Below are 22,751 nucleotides of genomic sequence, written 5' to 3'. Positions count from 1 at the left end.
ACACCTATAGCAGTGATATAGGAAGATGCTGAAAGGCATCATCTCATACTGCATGGGAGATGGCAATGGTAAACCTCATCTGTATTCTACCAAAGACAGCCACATGGCTTTGTGGTTGCCAGGAGTCATCACCGCTCGACGGCGCAACTTTACCTTTAATCTTAATCAAGATTCCCTTTTTTAAAAATAGCTTCTTCAGTAAGAAACTTTCCAGGCTGTTCAGATGAGGTTTTTAAAATTGTTTTCCTCTTGCTGACCGTTACCCTGACATTACATATAATGTAGCCAAATTTTGTGTGGTGGACAATAGAATCAGATAGACTCTAACACCTAATCCAATTGTTATACTTTAGGTTGAATTGATATTAATGTATAATTTTTTAAAATCTGTCTACTTTGTGTTGCTGGTCAGAACCCGAAATAAAACTGAACTATTAGCATTTTTATTTTCAATCCCCTTCCTAATGATCCCTGCCTTTTTCACAGCTGCTGCACACTGAGTTGACACTTTCAACAAGCTGTCCACTTCGTAACCGAAAAGGAAGCAGAAGATATTTGAAAGGAAAGAAGGAATTGGGAGTGTAATATTAACAGAAAAGAAGAGAGAGAGGAGGGGTTGTCGTGTAGTGCAGGCAGCCAAGCGTGAACTGTTCCCTTCAGTTTCCACCCTCCAGCCTAGGTTTGGTGATACACACATGCTGTGAGCCAGTCAATCTGTGTGCGGAGTTAACACACCAGTGGCATAACTGTGGTAACTACACACATGGAGCACACACACAGCTGCATTACCTGTGGCCACCATCACATCTGCTTCAGCCTTCAGGCTGGGTGAGTATAAATGGCCAGTTTTAGAATGTGGGAAATGTGAGGAAATTTGCTCGTTTCAAATGTGTGCTAAATTCCAGTGCCTGAGGGGAAGTAATTACCATATCTGTTACTGTCCTTTTCTGATTATGAAGAGTCATATTTCCCCCACTTTCTTCTGGCTGATAGCTGATTTTCTCCTCCTCTCTATAATGTTTGATGACTATGCTGTTGGAGAACACTGTGACATTTGTGAATAAATAATACAAATCATGTGTGATAATTGTTCTGACTGTGGCTGCTTTTGACCAGACTGGCTGGTTTTGAACTTTTCTAATATAGCTGTTTCTCCATCTGCTGATTTGTTCTGTTGCTGTGGGATGGAGACAGTCATTGTACCTATCCCACCATGCATTGCTGCAGTGTCTTGTCACTATTTCCTGGTTGTTTGTTTACAGAAGTAGATGGTTTGTTTATATAGCAATTTTATACTTTTCAGTATGAATGCTTACAACATCCAGTAAAGGCTATAAAATACAAGCATCAAATGACTTTTTAAAAAGATAAAATATCTCATATTTGGGCCGAACCGGATTCCACAGTTACTGCAGAGCCTACTGTGGAGGTGTCCAGCTACTCTTCTTATAGGATTAGATTGGATCACTTTCAGTTTGTTACTCCTGATGTGGTCAAACTGCTTTGGACTGTATGTCCTACAACCTGTTCTAGGGGTGTGCACGAACCATTCACTGCCAAACCGGTTCGCCTCAAACTGGACCAGTTCAGCAGCTCGATCACAAACTGAACTGGGGGCTGTTTGGTCCACGATCGAGCCGGACCAAGCCTGGTTCAGGGAAACCAATTCAGCAGTGAAGGGGCAGCTGGGCGGGGGCAGCGAGAGAGGTTAATAGGTCCTTACGCAGTCGGTGCAGCTGCCAGAGCTGCCACTCACCCCTACCGGCGCAGCCTCAAGCACACACAAAGCTCCACTTAGGAAGTGCATGTGTGAATGCCATGCAAATGGCCTGCACGGAGGCCAGAATCGTGCCACCATCAAATGGCCGGCTTCCTAAATGGAGCTTCACATGCACTTGGGTGTGGGGGGCAGTGCCAGGAGCCATGCTGGCCGGGTAAGGACCTCTCCAGTGACCACCCACCTGAACTTAGGAGGAGGAAATACATGGGAAAGCACCTCTGAGGAAGATCTTAGTTGGCAAACAGGTTCATGTTCTCTTTTCACTATTTTAAAAGTTAAGGCTACAATTCTAAACATACTGTCCATCACCCAGACCAACATTGTGCAAATAACTTGCACATGTGCAATAGGTAAGGGGTAATTCTTGCCTCTTCGCTCTGTAGTCCTCTGAGCCTCCCAAATATATGTGCCCCAAGGTTGGAAGACATATATTTGGGAGGTTCAGAGGGCTGAGGAGAGAACCGCCCCTCCCCTGTTGCATGTGCAAAAATGTTATTTGGCATGCACAATATTAGTCTGTATCTTGGCCACTTTCTAGAATAGAGTAAGATCCATTGAATTCAAAGAGTCTTTGGGAAACTCCTGTATCGGGCAGCAGCAATACAGTAAGGTGCTGAAAGGCATCATCTCCTACTGCATGGGAGAAAGCGATGGTGAACCACTCCTGTCAGGGGCGTAGCAAGGTTGGAGTGGGCCCAGAGACAAGGTTTTAAAATGCCCCCCCCTCACTGAAGCTCAGCTCATGAAGTAAAGAAATCTTAAATGAGTCTGAATAGTGGTATCAAAAAGCATTGTGTGTGTGTGTGTGTGTGTGTGTGTGTGTGTGTATACACACACATACACACACAACCTATGTGCCACAATAGAACATCATCCTAAATTATTTTTTAAAGGTTTTTGTAAATTGTGGACAATGCAAGTCATTTAATGGTACGAGAGAAAGACATGCTGTTCTGGTAGCTCCAGGTCTTAACACTCACATCAATTTTGGAGGATGAATACAACTGAAGGAAGCCCGGGCGGGTGTGTGGATGGGAGAGTCAGTCATGTGGCTTGCCTCTGAGGGGGCTCCCAAGGCCGTGGGCCCCCAGACAACTGTCTCCCCTTGCCCTATTATAGTTACGCCCCTGACTCCTGTATTTTACCAAGAAAACCACATGGCTCTGTGGTCGCCAGGAGTCAACACCGACTTGATGGCACAACCTTTCCTTTCCTTTCCTTTCACTTCTAAATAAACATGCCTAGGATTGCACTATAACTCACACTGATAAACATGCCTCTGTGTGTGTGTGTGTGTGTGTGTGTGTGTGTGTGTGTGTGTATCTTGAAAAAGGAGTTGTGAGAGTGTCCAAGTCATATATTCAGGAGGCAAAGTGGTCTAAAGGAAAAGGGAGATCAGGGAAAATTGCTGCTTCCCCATTGTGTGTGCATTTTTTTCAGTTCATAAGTTGTTAGTTTGGATGTCAGCCATTGGCAGGATGCTTTTACAGTGAACACAGCAATGTTTGCAACTGCTAGATTGTTTCAGTAAACTACCTCTGCGTGCTGAAAAGAAATGTGGATTGATCCTGAAAACTCACACACTTATTGAAAAGAGAGGATTATGTTAAACTGAATTAATTTTTAGTAGAATTCAAAAAGCTGTATCAGTGTGGGGTGGCAATTAGAGTGTTGAACTAGGACCAGGGAGACCTGAGTTCAAATCACCATTCAGCCATGAAACTCACTGGGTGACTCTGGGACAGTCACTTATCTCTCAGCCTAACCTACCTCACAGGGTTGTTGTGAGGATAAACATAACCATGTACACCGCTCTGAGCTCCTTGGAGGAAGAGCAGGATATAAAGGAGGAAGAGCAGGATAGAGCTGGAGGAAGAGCAGGATAGAGCAGGATATACCCATCTTATTTATTTATTATTTCTCTGTGTAAACCACCCTGAGCAATTTTTGGAAGGGCGGTATAGAAATTGAAATTGAATAAATGTAAAAATAAATTTATTTATTTTACTTATTCCATTTATATACCGCCCTTCCAAAAGTGACTCAAAATAAAATAAAATTTTAAACCACACTTAAGTATTTGTAAATAAAACCTGCATCATTTTGTTACATTGTGTTACATTGTGGAATAGAAGGATCATACATAATAAAAAATATTTAATGCAAAGGCCTGGAAATAATGTTAATAAACAGAAATTAAAAGTCTACAGTAATCAGTGGACTCTGAAATGAGACATATTTAAAAAAACGGACATACAGTATATCTGTGTATAAATATTAGCCAGGAGATGGCAGCAAAGTCACACATTTCAAATACAGTCTTTCATTACCTTGATTTTAGCTAGATTCACATGACAGGCCTTCCACGGGAGCAGTGTGGAGAGCCTGCAGGGGGGTTGCGAGGAGAGCAGGTTTGATCTTCTCTCCCTGCACACGAGCAGTCAGCTCGCCCTGGGCGACCAGACTGGCCACCCACACAATTACCGGCTCCGTCATAGAGCCAGTTCAGGTGGTGAGTATCGGGAGCCTCCTGGCCCCCGGGAGTCCCAGAATGCCCCACGTGAGTGTGCGAGGCATTCTGGGGAGCTCCCCAATGCTGGGAGGCTTCTTGTATCCTCCCTATGGGGGGGTCTCCTTGTGATTCACCATGTTGCGGAGCTGCAACGCGGCAGCACACAATCAGACAAACGGAGTTAACAGAGTGCTTGCTCTGCTAACTTTGTGGGGGGTGGAGTTAAGCAGGCTTGCCGCTGGGAGCCGTACAGCTCCTGGTGGTTCACACACGCTCTGGAAAGCAGGCTGGGCTCCCTTAGCCCAGTTTCCAGTGCACGTGAGAATATCCTCCACCTTTTTCCCCATTATGAGGTTGTTTATACTCTCTGTGCAATGGATGATAATATAAAACTAACCTATCGGAAGGATCTAGCATAAACTGGAACTGTGGGCCAACACAATTTAGGGGAAACCTCAGAAAATCAGGTTTGCTAAACTTATTTTAGTCTGCAGTCCTAACTGATTCTGAACTTGTCCACAACATCACTCCAATGCTAAGCATGTTTAAATCCCACTGAATTCAATAGAATTTACTCCCCCAAAAGGTACAAGACCGCAGCCCTATCATTAAACCAATCTCCATTAGAATCTGACTATGAAGTATCAGCTAATACAGTGTTTTCCAGCCCTCTTCCAAGGCACACTTTGGGATGTTTTAAAGTGTTTCCCAACCATTAAAAAGCAACACAGCGAAGGCACTGCATAATGTTGAATCCCTTCCTCCAGCTGCCTTGATTCCCTCCTGTTGCACAAGAGAGTGAGTCAAAGTGGGGAGCTTCCCAGTGCATTGTGGGATGAATCATCTCCAAAAGTGGGGAGTTTAAACTCCCCAATTTTGGAGCTGACTCAGAGCGAGTCACCGCAGCACGCAGCCTCAGAAGCAAGATGCCTCTCTCAATACCAGTCGCAGGGGAGCAACAGCAGGAGAGAGGGCATGCCCTCACCTCTTGCCTGTGGGCTCCCCAGAGGCATCTGGTGGGCCACTGTGTGACACAGGATGCTGGTTTAGATAGGCCTTGGGCCTGACCCATCAGGGCTGTTCTTATGGAAATGCTTTTCTAGCAATTCAGAAAAACAGTTGCATGAATGGATGCTTTTTATTGCTGATGTTTTTTAAAATGAGAATGATCAACTCTCTTTGATTTATTTTCTCCAGCAATTGATATGACACATTTTAAATGTTTCTATGCACAGCATTGTCATTCACACAACCAGGAGATTTTTCACACATGGCTCAATGCCTCAGGTATCTGAAGAGCGAATCTGCTTCACAGTAGATTCAAGGCATTTTAATTCGAGAGATTAGATGGACCATTCGCATAGCCATCAGCACCTCTATCAACATGTTCATAGAAAGCAGAAGCCCTGGAGTTTTTTTTCAAAAGCTGCTGGAAATAAAGGATTTTTTTACCTCGGACATAACTCGGGCTAAGCCAGAATTCGAGCTTCCTTTCAGAGAAAAACAAAGCCCTGTCCTGGTCCCTGGTAGCCCGCAGGGAGGTCGGGTTAAATCCAGCAAATATGTGGAGTGGCACACCCCAATCCAGAGTGGATTCAGGGGGAAAGCCCTGTCTTAAAAACCTCCTGCCCTACATGTGGCACTTGAGGTCAGAACCAGGCCCTGGTTTGAGGAAGTACTTGGCAAACTACCTTGCATTGCTCATCCCCAATATTCATGTTGCCCGGGTTGTGTTTGTGTCTTTGCAGTACTGTCAAGACTGATAGAAAGCTGAAAGAGTTGCTGCATCACCACCCTGAGAAAAGCACAGAGGTAGCCCTGGGACCTTGGTAACTTCTCAGTGATACCGACCCTTGATACCGGTTTTGGTAAATAATAATAATAATAATCCACATCTTGACTAAGAACCACTTTCTTCCCAAGTGCAGAGAGGGTCAACTAGGACAAAGCTTCATATAGCTGCATTTCTCGGGTGCAATTCTAAATGGGTGCAGACTGGTATAAATATTGAGCTGTATTCATCTTCACCCTTGAGGATCTGGTTTGTTGGGTTCATGTTAAATTTGCTTGAAAAATTGTGGTTGGAAAGATTGACTGGAATTAGAATGTTATTGAGTCCACATTCTTCTTAAAACAGACTGTAAAGAAAGCAGCCAGGAAAATACAATCCAAGGAAATAATAGTGTGAAAAATGGAAACTAGTGTACCAGACAAATGCCAAAAGCTTGAAATGGGGCAATAAGATGCTGTAGAAATGGGATAGAAAGTCACTATGAAAAACAGTATGATAGACATAAAGGCTGTTCACACATCCCCTACCTGGGGATGGGATAGAGACCAATCCTGGAGCTGCCCTCCCAAGTAGCCCGAAATTTTTACCCGACCATTTACCTGAGTAAATGGGCATGAGCGCACCCTTTTACCCAGGTTCAGGGTCATGTGAATGCTGGAGCTGCATGCAGCCTGAGCAGACACAGAGCCGGGCACCTAGAGCTCCTGACTCATGGGGGAATCCCCCAATGCACCGTGCATCGGCGGTGTGGGATATCTGAAGGCCAGGACACATTTTCTCAGCCTCCAGAATGCTGCGTGGCTCTCAAAAGTGCCAGTCGTGTGCGTGCATGAGCTGTGTGACCTGGGACCACGCCGGATCATCTGAGGGGCAGGGTGGGTGCTCTCCTGCCTCCCCCGCCTCCCCAGTACTTTCAGAGGTCGTGTGAGTGATCTCGTAGTCTTGTATATCCTCTTATAGAATCTTTTGAGGATCTCTTTAGCTTAAACCACCCTCTGGGAAAGCTTTCCTTTAAGCTAGAAAGTAAGGTGGACATTAATGTTTTTAATTAACTTTTTTGTTTGTGGAGACATCATCAGGAAATTCAGAGATCTTCTTGATCTAAAACTGGCCTTTTAAACACAAAAATTAGTTGGTTAATTCACAAGACTTCTAACACCATGAAATTCATTGCCCTTGTCTACCTATTGTTATAAAAAATTTAATCTGAAAGTTGTTTTTTCTTTGGTTTTAAGATATTGTAACCAGTCTAGCTGGAAAAATGCTCTGGAAAACCAATCACAGGGAATTGCGGTGGGGGGCGGGGCGGTAAATTTAGGATGCAGACAAATTTAACATTAAAAAAGGAGTCACAATGGGTTTTACCCTTGGGCTTGTGTACAGTTTCAGCCCACCTTTTCAGTGTAAATAGCAAGCATACATGCAAGCAAACAGAAGACTGGTTCATTTCTTAGTGATGCCCTCCCCATCATGTTTCAAGTGGGCTCTCTGCTTAGAAAATTTAGCCTCACCATAAACACTATATTTTAAATGCAATGCTGGCCTATATTATCCTGAGTGTTAAAACAGCTCCCTCAACAACAACATTCTAAGGCTCTCCACACGAGCAGTGTGGAGAGCCTAAAAGGGTTTTGTGGGGAGAGCGGGTCAAGCCTGCAGATGGGCAGGGAGCTTCCCCTGGCAGCCAGATTGGCTGCCCACACGATTACCAGCTCCGCCACAGAGCCAGTTGGGGTGGTGGGGTTCGGGGGCCATACGGCCCCTGGAAGTTCCAGCATGCCCTGTGTGAGTGCGTGGGGCATTCTGGGAAGCCCCCCAACGCGGGAGGCTGCTTGTAGCCTCCCAGTCGGGGGCCTACTCATGAGTCGCCACGGCGACACATGATCAGAGAAACGGGGTTAGCAGAGCGCGCACTCCGCTGACCTCATTTAGGGGGAAGGCATTTAATTGGGCTTGACGCCGGGAGCCGCAAGGTTACGGTTGCAGCACCTGACCAGCTGAAACCAGGCTGGGCTCCTGTAGCCCGGTTTTGGCTGGTCGTGAGAATAGCCTCTCTGATTGGAAATTATGTTTGTTTGTTTACAGTTTCATTCATCACTTTAAAAAAATAGAATAAAGCACTATTCGTTTAAAAAGAGTTGCATCATGGCTCTGAAAATGGGGAGATGAATTTGTGACAGCACAGGCATTAGCCAGTCAGCACTGAGCATAGCCAGCTTCTACTGCAAATGAGAGCTATCCCCCCGCCCCAACAAACATGACTCTGGAGATAAAGTTGTTTATTTGAACAGAATGTGAGACTTCCAGTGTGGCCTCATGACTCAAATAATGTAAGGTCTATGCACATGTTCGTGGTCTCCAGCTCTCTCCCCTTCTTTTTATGTCTCCACATGCACACCGATGGCACTATCCTCTCTAATAAAACGCTTGGTGTCCGTCCGTGGACGGACACCAAGCGTGCGCTTGTGCCTGCCTGTTCTGGGCATGCGCAAAGCGGGTGGCTGAGAGACCATAGGGCCCTTGCCCGGCCGGGGAGACCGGCCGGGAATGTGAAGCGGGGGCGGGGGCGGCCCGGACCGGCAGCATGGCCATGGAGGCGGTGGCGAGGGGAAGACTGGGCCCAGGCCCACTTTCATCACGTGAGTGAAGTTGCTGGGTGGGTGGGTGGTGGGTGGAGCACAAGAGACTTCTGGGCAGAGGGGAGGGGGGAGGGGGAGGGCAAGAGGGAGTGGGGCAAGAGGGAGTGGGGAAGGGCAAGAGGAGGGGGGAGAGCAAGAGGCAGTGGGGCAGGGGGGAGGAGAAAGGGCAAGAGGCAGTGGGGCAAGAGGGAGTGGGTCAGGGGGGAGGGGGGAGGGCAAGAGGCAGTGGGGCAGGAGGAGGGGAAAGGGGGGAGGAAGGGAAAGGGCAAGAGGGGGAGGGGGAAGAGGGAGTGGGGGAGGGGGAAGGGAAGGGCAAGAGGGAGTGGGGAGGGCAGGAGGGACTGGGGGAAGAAAGTGGGAAAGAGAGAAGTGAGGAAGGAAGGAAGAAGAAAGAAAAAGGAGAAAAGAATGAGGGAGAGGGACAAAAAGAGCGAGCCCGTTAAAGGAAAAAGAAAAAAGAAAACAGAAAGATGGGAGTGAGAAGAGGTGGAATAAAGGAAAAAGACAGAGAGGGAGAGAGAAGAAAGAAAGGAAAGGAAACAGAGAAAGAGGGAGAGAAAAGGAAGGAGTGAGAGAGAGAGAGAGAGAGAGAGAGAGAGAGAGAGAGAGAGAGAAATGGAACGGAGGGCGAAAGAGAGAGGGAGAAGGAATAAAGGAACCAACAACAACAAAAAGGTGCTAGCGCCCGTTATTTTAACGGGCTTAAAAATACTAGTATAAGTAATAATTGTAAATAGTATTATAGAATAATATTTCTGAAGCAGATTATGAGTTAAATACTTAAGAGTCAGGATAATGTAGCTCAATTTTGCATTCAAACCCTAAACCTTTATGGCAGTGTTAGCTTAACTAGTGTCTTGTAATCAGCCATTAAAGTTTTACTGTTCTTAATTTTAAGTTTATTTCACTGTTAGTCAAAGGTATTTGTTGTGGTGTTTTTTGGTTAATCCCTTCCTTGATCCAGGCCATCTTTTGAATGTGCTTTAGTTACTTTTATTCCCGTCCTGGAGTAGAGGCGGGGCTAACAAACAGCCAGCAGCAAGAGCATTGAAAGCAGTCTGCCCTTGCTTCTCATATATTTAAAAAAGAGTATTCCTGATTCTACTCCACCGCCTTGTCCTTGCATACCACAACTCTTTCTTCTAGATTCTATAGTTGTGGGCACAAAATAATTTAACAAAAGTAAATTAACAGCACAAAATCAGTGTTGAAAATATGAACACAGTAAATATATGTTATAATCTAGCACAGAATTAAGTGCAGTAAAGGAGAAAATAAGCCTTTCTGCAAGGCAGTCTCGCCTGTCCCTCTGCATCCACCGAATATTACTCTGCATGGCAAGTTTCCACTTTTACCAGTTTGAGCTGCCTCATTCTACCAAAGAACTGGCTCTGAATGAGTCACTAGAAATCTAGTTTCTCCGCAAGAAGAATACATATTTTCCAGTTTACAAGACATGTGATGCTACAGGGTTGTTCCAAATGTCAGCAATGTTTAAGAAATGTTGAATTGGGATAGCAGCCTTTCTGGAATCTGATGGGCTCACAAGTTCCTGTCTCTGTCTCTATCTCGATCTTGATCTCTATCTCTATCTCTGTCTATACATCCTTAGCGTCCTATTCCACAGAGGAGAATCTGTGGAACAAGATTCACATGGCAATGGGAGGCAAGGTGGGTGCAGCACCATGGATAACAGGGGGACAAATTGCTCTGACAGCTGTCAGAGAGGCTGAGCCCATGAATCCCTCTGAGTTCAGGCTGCCTTCTCAGGTTCAGACCTCCCATCTTGACCCTCTGATCCCTGGCACAGCTCTTGGTTCCAGGCTCTCTCTTAATGCCTGCCTATGGCTTAGACCTGAGATTCCTAAAAGAAAGGTTCTCGATCTAAAGATGGCTACAAATTGCTTTTGCGGTATCCCTTTTCTTCTGACATGTCTGATATTGTCAGGATGTTCCTTTGCCTATTCAGGATCATTAGTAATACTCGTGTCCCCTATAGAATGCACAAATGGAAATGTGGGATTTACAGTCCTTTCAGATTCCATGTATTATTGGTAATTTAAACTACTAGATCTGTTTTCTGTGTTTATGTTTTGCTTCTTTATAGTAGATAAAAAGGCTTCTCAGGGTCTGAGTTGTCCAAATGTCTGTTCTTAGTGTGCATCTTGGACTGTTTTCTCTATAGCATAAATTTTGGCTTTGTCAACACCTGAAGCTGTCATGGATGGACTTTTTGACTTGGATCCCTTGGCTTAGCATTTCCAATCTGGTGGCAAAGTATTGTTACAGCTACTGGATCTGAGTCCTTGGAATCTACTTTGGTTTGCCATACATTAAGATTTGACCTCTCTCTGCATGGTTATTGTACAGATCTGGATAAGAAATATTCTGTGGTTCCATATCCTCAGCTGAGGCTGCTTCTTTGCACAATTGAGTTTTTAATCAACTAATCTGACCCTTTCAGCCTTTTGGTCAATTTGTTTACAAGTGGTATAGATCTCACCCTGGTGGCCTTCTAAACACAGCAAAGATCACCTATGTCAAATACTTGCCTCCCACTTAAGGCAATTTTTGAGGCTGCAGAATTATGCCATCTGACAGGGCACTGGGGCATGGGCATTGGGGGCAGGCAAGTGGGGAAGTTGCACCCCCTGGATTGAGCCAGTCTCATTGGACTTACTCCCAGATAAGTGGGTATAGGATTGCAGCCCTTTGCCCCTAGAAAAAATGTGGATGTCCATGGACTGGGGAATTCTTCTGAAGGAGAAGGGGAAGAATCTTCCCAGTCTACAGTGGTGAAGAACACTTTTTAAAAACAATAAACCAAATGAAAACCTATTTAAACTATAAATTAAATATTAAAAAGTTAATCTACAAAAATGATCCTGCTGAGAAACTTTCAGAGAGATCACACTTCAAGTGGCCACTGAAAGCAGTGGCTATAAAGGAACCCAACAAGAAGAAAATGGCTCCATCCTTTAGTTCCAACATTATTTATTTATTTATTTTTACATTTTATATCACTGCTGCATATGGGAAGGGCTCTGCATGTTTGCTAGAGGTTCCTAGAATATTCTAAGCTATAAAGCACGGTCCCTGCAGAACCACTAAGAACACTCCAATAACATTTCATTCCAAGATTAAGAAAGAGTTAAAAAGAGAGATGGCTAGAACAGAACTAAATTTCATCCAAATTCTTGCCAGTTACTTAGTCCCACCCCCCACTTCTTTGTGTTTACTTGATGGAGAGATGATTGCCCTATGCTCCAAAAAGCAAGATGGAAAATTCTGTGGACTTACAGTTCTGCTGGCACAGGGGAAGGCTTTCCTTCACAGGAAGGCCTAGTTGATATTGGAGGAATAGGTGAAAGAGCAGGGAGGAGACCATCCAAATCTGAATAGATTTCTCCACTTCCAGAATCAGGCCTTTGGCCCAAAAGGAACAGCAAACTAGCAGTAATGCTGCTCATGCCAGGAATTCCTTCTAATGCAAACCCCCATACGTAATGGGTTATTGTAAGACTCCCTACTGGAAATATCCAAGAGAGATTGCAGCAAAATTAGCTAATGCAGAACATGCTTATGCAATTCCCAGGACAGGAGCCCATGAGGCTTCTTCTGTGTTCCAGCTACGAGGGAGGCTAAAGGGAGTCTTGTGGTACACAGCAGTATACCAAAAGCAGTTTTACAGATAAGTTGCCAAGCACCCTGTATTCCTGCCCTTGTTTCCCAAGCTGTCAGTGTCTGAATACTTCAAACCAAAAGGGAGACATATAACAGCCCAGCTCTGTGTTCTGAGCTCACACAGCTGTCTGTTCAGATTAACAAATCTGTCTTCCTGTTTTCCAGTCTCCAGATCCATGAGATTTTGTGTGACGATGCCACACACATAAGTTTATACCAGCAATCTTGCTTCTCCTCATAAACCCTGTGGTCTAAAAAAAGAAAAGCACAGACTCCTGAACTGTTTTATCACACAGTAGCAGCCACAGGCTGTGGCACCATTTTCACAACACATTTCATGACAGTGGCTGACATCCTGACTAGCAAAGCGCCCGTATAACAGGAGAAGCAGCTTCCAAAAAGGTCAACTAACTCAGCTCCCCTACTGACTCAGTGGTGGGATTTCAAATTTCAATGACCTCCCCTTCCACAGGAAGCACACACTGTCACCCAAAAATATGTGCCTAGGGGTCACACAGTCCTCAGGGACATATTTCTGGTTGGTACAGTGGGCTTCTGGGGGAAAAGGTAGATAGTTGAATTTACACACACACAAACACAAGTGCTGGTGCAACATGAGTCTGGAACTCTTTAGAAGCACTGGTGCTACATTTATTTTTATTATTTTATAATTTTTTACATTTTATATTCCGCTCTTCCTCCAAGGAGCCCAGAGCGGTGTACTACATACTTAAGTTTCTCCTCACAACAACCCTGTGAAGTAGGCTAGGCTGAGAGAGAAGTGACTGGCCCAGAGTCACCCAGCAAGTTTCATGACCAAATGGGGATTTGAACTCGGGTCTCCCCCGTCCTAGTCCAGCACTCTAACCACTACACCACGCTGGCTCTTGATGCTTCTCCTGTTGCACCGGTGCTTCATTAGTCAGGATGTCAGCAACTGTATAAACTATGCCACTAGATTTGCCAACTGACCTTGCTTCTGTTGTTTTAACATTGCTTTAATTGGCTCCAGCAGTGTTTACAAGAACTGGATATTTCATATGGATATATAGATACAGAGAAATCTGTGTATGTGTATATACAGTAAGTAGCCTCAAGTTAGGGGTGTGCAGAACCAGTTGGACCTGAACCCAACTCACATTGAACTGGCCCAATTTAACCAATTCAAACTCAGATCAGACCGCCCGACCGCCCGCCCTAAAGGGGGCAGATCTGAGTTCGAACCCAACTGGGCCAGGCTCAAATCCAGGCCCATAGCCAGCCTAAAACTCTTGGGGGGGGGATCACAAGAGTGTGTGTGTGTGGGGGGGGTGTTATATGGCAATAGCCAAAGAGGACACGAGTAAATGGCCATGCTGGCAGGATATCCAAATTTATAATAAATAATATTTGAAATTTTACTAATCGTAAATCAAACACCTGGCTCCACATGAGAGCATAGCTGCTATTTGGGGAACTACAAGAATTCCTTTATAATAATGCCACTGAGAAAGGCCCATTATAGGCCGAAACCTATTTGGCTACAGTAGAAAAGGAAGGACATTCCCTTATTTATTTATTTATTTATTTATTTATGATTCAATTTCTATACCACCCTTCCAAAAATGGCTCAAGGCAGTGTACACAGAGAAATAATAAATAAACAAAATGGGTCCCTGTCCCCAAAGGACTCACAATCTAAAAATAAACATAAGATAGACACCAGCAACAGTAACTGGATAATAAGGCTGATTGTTAATTCTCATTTTACAAATTTGCTGCTCTACATTTATGTTTTCTTTTGTTACATATTTTTACATTTTTATATACACTGACCACATTAATGTATTAATGGAGAGTGTTTATTAAATCTTTAACTATCTACTCATTCCATGGTATTCTGAGCTATTGCACACTTCTGTCATTTATAAATTTGATAGTTTTTAATGTTCCATGCATTCTTTTAAAACTTAAGTTTTTAGGTTGTCATATGGTGATGGATTCTTTTGTGGTCCTTTTGTGTATCCGGCTGAACCCGCCCAGGTCCTCTTCCATGCTTAACCCTCTCCCCACTGACTGCCTCTGCACCTGCGAGGTTCCAGAAGCATAGTTAGATGGGTAACTTACTCATTTGAAATCCCATGGGGAAAAGCAATTGGAAGGCAATTTTGGATGGGAAACAGCTGTTTGGAAAAAAAGAGCTAAGCACCACCTCCTGCCCACCACCCTTCCACTCAAAATCAGTCTCCCAAGACTATTTTTCATGTTTAGATGTGGTTATGGCTTTGTTATACAAATTTGTGTGTAACAGGTAGTTTGCCCCTTACGAAAAGCCCTATTTATTGATTTGATTTGATTTGATTTGATTTGATTTCTCCTTCACAAGGTGGTTGGGAAATTCTTGACAGCCCATTCTAACTATAGTTACTGGCTATAAGTCATATACCTTCTTCCTTCCTTCTGGGCAGTTGACCTAGTTTCTTATAGGGTACCTCTCAAACAACATGAATCCACTCTTTCTCCACAGCCTTTTTTTCACTCCAAGATTTCTTGCTGAGGACTTCAAGCATGGTGTAGCCAGCATGGTGCAGTGGTTAGAGTGTTGGACTAGGACCAGGGAGACCCAAGTAAAAATCCCCACCCAGCCATGAAACTCACTGGGTGTCTCCGGGCCAGTCATCTGTCTCTCAGCCTAACCTACCTCACAGGGTTGTTGTGAGGATGAACATAACCATGTACACTGCTCCGGGCTCCTTGGAGGAAGAGTGGGAAATAAATGCAATTTTTTAAAAAAGAAGCAGCAGAAGTCCCACCACCAAGAGAGTCCTACCACTTCTTCCCAAACTCTTCTGTCTGATTCCCCATCTCTTAGGCCATCAGTCAGCCCCTGACTTGCCTCCCAGTCTAATCACACAGACCAGAATCGTCTCTCCAACTATTCACTATGCACATCCCTTTCCTGGCAGTATCATTTGCAGTACACATATCTTCTGTTGCTGTAACACACAGAGCCTTTTCTCACAAGCAATGAGAAAGGGCTACAGGGTTTGCGAGGAGGAAGCCCTAAAGAGCTTACTTCACCGCAGATGATCATTCCGCCTTCCCTGGGCAGACAGATCGCTCACCAAGATGAGCACTGGCTGCTGCTGGCAGCTCCGAGAGTCGGGGTGCCAGGACACCTCGTGTTGCCCTACCCCCCCCCCCCGCAGGAGCTCCAATAATGCACCATGCGAGTGTGCAGTGCATTATGAGGATCCCCCCTCCCCTCCCTGAGTCTGCTAGATAATCTGACAGATAATCATAAAAAGGAGATTAAGGGGACGCTTGCTCCCTTAGAGCTGGTCTTGTGGTAGCAAGCATGACTTGTCCCCTTAGCTAAGCAGGGTCTGCCCTGGTTGTATATGAATGGGAGACTTGATGTGTGAGCACTGCAAGAGATTCCCCTCAGGGGATGGAGCCGCTCTGGGAAGAGCAGAAGGTTCTAAGTTCCCTCTCTGGCTTCTCCAAGATAGGGCTGAGGGAGATTCCTGCCTGCAACCTTGGAGAAGCCGCTGCCAGTCTGTGTAGACAATACTAAGCTAGATAGACCAATGGTCTGACTTAGTATATGGCAGCTTCCTATGTTCTTCATTTTAAAGGGAGGCTTCATAGGCAGGTTTGCCGCTGTAGTGCCCGCTGGGATCAGCGGTGTACACACACACACACCTGGGCTGGGCTCCCTTAGCACGGTTTTTCACACACATGTGAATAGCCTCACAGTCTGGGAATCACTGCCACATGCAGAGTTCTTCCCCAACCTTTCTTCTTTCTTTACTTTCTTTCTTTAAAATATTTCTGTACCACCCAAAACTTGCGTCTCTGGGCAATTTACAATTAAAATCATTTTAAACATCGACTCAATTATCAATTAAAATCATTTAAAACATTGATTTCCATGTCAAACGTCTGACCTGTTCTCAGGCATGCAGCTCTCTAGATGGCTTTCGGCCAACTGCTACCTTTCAGCCTAAGCTACCTCTCAGAGTTGTTGAGAGGATGACATTGTGGTGTTGCCCTGAGCTCCCTGGAGGAGAGATAAGATAAACATGCAATAAATAAATAAACTAGACTGGCAAGGCATGATAATACCTGAGCATCTGAAGCAAAACCCCGTGGAACTCACAGGTTGGTGCCCTTTCACCAACACAAACTGTTCCAGTCCAAAATGACAGAACCCTCCCAACTTTGTAATAATGGCACTCTATTCTACAGTGCTCTTGTGAGACAAACAAGCTATAAACATTTCTGCTCCTCCTTTTCAGTGTAGTACCTCATCATTGCATTTTTCTTTTAATATGTTTGGTTTTCCGACCAGGAGTCCTTAGGAACTCGCCCCCCCACACACCCCAAAGAAAACATTTTAAATTAAGACACGAACAATAAAAAGAAAGAATGAGAAGAAAATATTTGTTTATTGGAAAACATCTGTTTGTCTTTAAAGTAATGTACAAATTTACAGGGAATTACTAAGCAGCAGTGCTCTCTGTATTTATAGTTCTGCTTCATTTTCCGTTCACATATATGACATTAGGGATTCTGTGACAAACACCACAACCATGTTTGTAGATGGAACTTGTTTTCACCCTGACCTGAATTCCAGCAAGAACTTAAATTTTTTTTTACAGAAACCATCGACAGAATGGCACTGTTTGAGGCTGTTTGAGGACAAGCTGCTTGATAAATGTCTACATGTTGTCAGATGTGGGGACTCTTGAGTGAAATGGGTTGACTTGTTTGTATGCCAGTACCCAGACACCTTTTCTAGCTCACAGCTATGAGATTGTTGCATCTGAATTCTGAGGACAAAGCAAAAAGCTCAGGCTTATTTGTGTTGTGTAGAAAACTGGATGCTTTTTTGGCAGTTGGCATTATTGGGTGGTTATCCTACTGGAGAGCAGGTCTCAAATGGGCTCACATTTCCAGGTCTGACACAAGAACCATGGCAACTGGCCTTTATTTAGCAGGGGGAGAGCAACGGGCCCTATCCATCCCCTGCACAGCATCCCTGCAGTGGCTATTGCTGGTGTCTCTCTTACATTTCTTTAGATTGGGAGCCCTTTGGGGACAGGGAGCCATTTGATTTATATCTATATGAACTGCTTTGGGAACTTTTGTTGAAAAGCGGTGTATAAATATCATATTTATATACAAAACCTTATAGGGTTTCAGTAAGACTATACTGGTGAACTAAAAGGTAAAGGTGAAGTGTGCCCTCGAGTCGGTGTCAACTCCTGGCAACCACAGAGCCCTGTGATTGTCTTTGGTAGAATATAGGAAGGGTTTACCATTGCCTCCTCCCGCACAGTATGAGATGATGCCTTTCAGCATTTTCCTAAAAGGCCACCCCTAAAACTGATATATATTCTATATCTTTATCTATAATCGTTTTAATCCAGAGTGTAAATATAGATTTAAAGAGTCCCAAGGACTCCTGTTGGAGCACTCCCTTTGGGATGCTTAAATCTATATTTTTACAGATCTTTCTACAAATACTTGTGATGGCTTTTATCTTTACCATGGGGAGTCTGTTTTGTTAAGCATTTTAAATATATATAATCTGTTTGGAGTGGTACTGGTTTTGATCAGATTACTTTTATGACCAGTTGGTACTTATTTTTTACCAACTGTGAGACTATAGAGTGTGGATCCTGATTGATTAAGATATAGAATATATTTTGGTTTTAGGGGGGCTCTTTTACTTCCCCTCTTTAAGTTCCAGACCTATTTTGCTGATGGCCTGCCTGAAGAACCAGCAGAAAGCTGGAAGTGTGACAAGACTTTCACTGATCTGCTGTGAAGGCCTGTTCCCTGTGCATCAAGTCGTAATTAAGTACATGGTGCTGTGGACTCTTGTGCAGTCGTAGGAGTCAGCAATTGCAAAATCCTAGGACTGGAAGGAGCCAGAGGCCATCGTTTGTGGACAGGCAAAGCACTGAAGGCCTTTTATTTCTTTATTGCATCATTATTTAAAATACATTTATTTTTATTTCTGTTTCAGGAAATTACAAAGAAGAAAACAAAAATGAGTTTAAAAACTGGCAAACATTGCATTCGAGTCACAGTATTACTTCCTAAGTTATGTATTGAGTCGATGTATCAAGACAGCTGTGTTTATTGCATTAATATATACCAAGACACCCGAGGTGGTTTACATTTAAAATACTAAAACAAAAGAAAACTGTTACAAAATAGAAAACAGAAGGGTTGTTTCAGTAGTCTTTTCAGAAGCTGATGGCGTGAGCTCTCTGGCCTGGATTTCTCTTCTTCCTTTCATCAAAAACATGGTGGCTAATATACTATGCAGTTGTGCGGACTTCTGCAACTGCACAAACACTCCATTACTAGGCTGATAGAGCCTTGCACGGTATGTCAGCCACTCAATATTGCTAAGTTTAAACGATGCATGTGGGAACAATTTCAAATCTCTATGGGAAAATGAGTAGACATAATATTCCACAGGCTTCTTGGGTTAATTTCTTTACAAAAGAATCAGATACATCACTTTCTATAAACTTTAGAGAAAATAACTCTACAATGTTGTATTGATGATATGCCACATGTTGCAAAATAAGTTAGATTTTTAAAATTAATCATCCTAAATTTTGGAGATGTAGTCCCACCAAAACAGATCCCATAGGGACATAGGAAGTTGCCTCATACTGAGTCAGACCATTGATCCATCTAACTCAGTATTGTCTACACAGATTGGCAGTGGCTTCTCCAAAAGTTGCAGGCAGGAATCTCTCTCAGCCTTATCTTGGAGATGCCAGGGAGGGAACTTGGAGCTTTCTGCATGCAAGCATGCAGGTGCTCTTCCCTAAGCAGCCCCATCCCCCAAGGGGGATATCTTACAGTGCTCACACATGTCTTGTTGGAGATGGACTTCCAGTGCATCGACCTTTTGCACCAACTATCCTAATGACCACTAGGGGCATTGGGAGTAGAGATAGTGAGTAAGGGTCTCCCTGACTGTTCTACTTGTCCATACTCTATGACCCCTGATCTGACTCTTCCACACTTCCTATGCTGAGTCACAATCCTTCCTTTCCTCCTAGAGAGCAGATGGAAACATCTCTCTCCCTCCTCACCTATTCATTATGTAGTTCTTTAGATTAGGTTTAGGTCTTTCCTATCCAAGTGTATTTAACCAATAAATACTTAGTGTTTAGTTCTACAAGGATCTTCATGTGTTTTCTCTAAATAGTTGCAACAACTAAACCATCCTCTGCTACCCACTCTGTAACTGGAGTGTGTGCCCATTCCTTAGTGCTCTTCCCCCCCCATTGAGGGTAAAAATTAACAACCTCTAATATGTCTCCCATTCAAATGCAAACCAGGGTGGACTCTGTTTAACAAAGGGAGAATTCATGCTTGTTACCATAAGACCAGCTCTCCTCAGCTCCTCCCTCCACTCAATGGTGGAATCGTGGCTACAGTTTGGAGTGGAGAGATCTTTATTTGGTGAATAATACAGGTTTCAGTGTCACTTCAAGTTTTCATGTGTAGTTGTCAGGAACTACCTGTGTTAAGGCTAGGAATCTGAGAACCTGCATGGAGCTGACCTGTGTAGCAGCCGGCTGAACTACATCAACCAGATCTGGAGTTTTCAGACTCTGAACTCACTGGCATTGCCCAGCAAAGCTGTTTATTGGATCCTTCCAGGACAGGAAGCATAAGGCTTCCTGTCGGGGCTCAGCTTTACTTCAGTTTCAAGGTCTCTTTGGTTCTGGTACATTTATTTCCTGATCCTAGTTCCTGCTCAGCTTGTTCCCTAGTTTTGGCTCTGACTTTCAGCTCATGGTTCTCTCTCTCTCTCTCTTTTTTTTGTCTGCTCAATTTTGATCCTTGACTTCAGCCGTGACTCACAACTTGAATCCTAATCTAGATTCCTGATTTGGGTGCTCGGCTTTGACGCTGACTCCTAGTTTGCATCCTGAACCCACGTCTTGGTCTTTTCTCTTGTACTTGGTTCTCTGCTGCGCCATCCCAGTCCTGACTTCAGGGCGGCAGGCTCCAAACTACCCTCTAGTGGTAGGTTGCCTATGATCCAGCACTAACAGCAGTTTGGGGACGTTAAAAACTCATTGAGGTCATTTACACAATCAAAAACTGTGTTCTACCGAGGTTTGAGAGCTGTGTGAGCTCCCAGTTTTGGGTTGTGTGGGAAGCAAGGTAGGAGGAAAACCAGGGTAGAAGTGATTGTGTGGAAGAGATGTAGGAGGAAAAGCTACCCAGGTTTTCCTCATACTTTGCTTCCACACAACCCAAAGTTGGGAGCACACACCTCAGTAAGTAAGACTTCATATGAATGGGTTTGGAATTTGATAACCACTGCAAAAAATCTAGTTCCTACTAGGTGGTTTGATTCAAGAGTCCTATCTATCTTAGAATGATTTTCTGAAGTATGAACAGTACGCCGAGATAATTAATCAAATTTGCTGAGTATGTTTATTTACAGGACGGTAGGCAATCCATGAATAATTTTGGACAAGTTTGGAAGAAGGATAGGAGGTGAATAGCTGTGATATTTTTAATATTATCTAAGTCTTTATGTGTATAGATTTATTTATTTATTTATTTATTTAAAATATGTCTACATTTTAAAAGTAGTTTCTTAGTTAAAAATACTTTTTAATGCTTGTATTTGATAATGAGAGGTGTATCTTGGTGTATGCTTTTCTCTTAATCTCTTTTGTGTTTCACTGTTTGCTATTTGATAAAATAAAATATTTAAAATGGGGGGAAGGGGTTAGATTCTCCTTGTCCTGCAAGTAGGTGCACAATTAATCTTGTTGCTGGAAACATGTGGTTCTTCCCCCAGCAAATGAATCTGGCCCTTTTGTATGCTGAGTGGTATGAGCGTCACCACCAGTGATTGGCTCCTGTCTGTGATGTTCTTACTAGTGATGAATATCACAGTTGTTCCTTTTAAGCATGTGCTATTTGATATGCTTTTAAGATGCAATTTTAAACTTTTTATTTTTAAAAGGGTGAGGCTCAACGTACATGTAACAGTAGCTCAATTTGATGGCCTTCATAGAAGAGGAAAAGCCTCTTTCAGCAACAAATGGGAGCAGAAAAACTCGAGCCCATCCTTTCCTTACTCCAGAGTCCTCCCCAAGAAACCTTCTGCTTTCATAGAGTTTCAAAGATACGCTTGGGAGAACCACAGGAAAAGGTCATGCAGAGAACTGGGAAGAATGAAGCTAGTATGCCAATGACATCCAGCTATCATTTTATTTATGTTTATTTGTATGCTCTGCATTGTTTTAGTAGCATTGGCTGGCATTGCACAAGGCAACATAGTCAGTTCTGAACTGCCCGCACCACTGCTGGTGTCTAAAGCAACACCCATGGTGTGGCAGAACAGGGCCTGTCAGCCGGCGCTACTAATTAAAATGGTAAAACACACTTCTGCAGTGCTTTGTCCATTGGCAATACTGGGCGCAGAGCTACGGAAGTGTCTCTGCACAATTTTAAGCAGTAGTAGATAAGTCCTGTTCTGCAGGACCATAGGTGCTGCTTTGGACACCCACAGATACGTGGGCGATTCAGAACCGACTGTGTTGCCTTGCACAACATGTCAGCCAAAATACAGGAGGCCCTCTTTATTCACAGGGGTTCCATTCTCGCCTGAAACTGCGAGTATAGAAACTACAAATAAAGAAACCTTGCCCCTATGGGAATCCAGGGGTCAGGTTCCTTACACTAAAAAATGGCCAAAAAAGCAGATATGAGAATAATAAAGCACATTATCTTGTTCTCCAGGCCTCCAGCAAGCCCCGCCCACAAATCCTCAGAATTTTTGCAAATTTTCGGGGGGGGGTGTACTGTAAAAAGAGCCACAAAATGGCAGCCAGAAATGACATCAGAAGGTATTTCTGGCCACTCAGGAACAGTGGATAGGCAATTTTGCCTATTTTTTAAACCCACACATAAAAAAAACTGGGTCTCTAAGACCCAACTGCAGATACATGAAACTACAATCCAAGATACTGTGGATAATGAGGGCCTCCTGTATTTTAAATTTGTGTTGTAGACTTAATATTGTTTTAATGTAATGTAATTTTATTTACAGTCATTGACCAAACAGAGAGTAAAAACCAGTAAACATTAAAATATGTATATACATATATACAGTTTAAGATTGGGGTGATAGCCCATTATTAATATTGTTTTAACTGTTTAACCAGATATCCGAGCTTTAGCCAAGTTTGAATAGCGGCATTTGGTCCACCACTGTTCAGCTTTATTGTCATATCCTTTCATTTTTCTTTGATGTAAACTTTCTTATTCACATGCTCTGTGCATACAGGGACACTGCCT

At 43.7% G+C, this 22,751-nt stretch overlaps 1 protein-coding gene across 1 annotated transcript in view; it reads right to left on the bottom strand.

The window, feature by feature from the left end:
- The window catches only part of TARS1 (threonyl-tRNA synthetase 1), a 67,549-nt gene that overhangs the window by 29,386 nt on the left and 15,412 nt on the right, over positions 1-22,751 (bottom strand). The window lies entirely within an intron of this gene.

The sequence above is a fragment of the Hemicordylus capensis genome, chromosome 2 (assembly GCF_027244095.1).
Source record: "Hemicordylus capensis ecotype Gifberg chromosome 2, rHemCap1.1.pri, whole genome shotgun sequence".
NCBI lineage: Eukaryota > Metazoa > Chordata > Lepidosauria > Squamata > Cordylidae > Hemicordylus > Hemicordylus capensis.
This window is presented reverse-complemented; position numbering and strand designations above follow the sequence as displayed.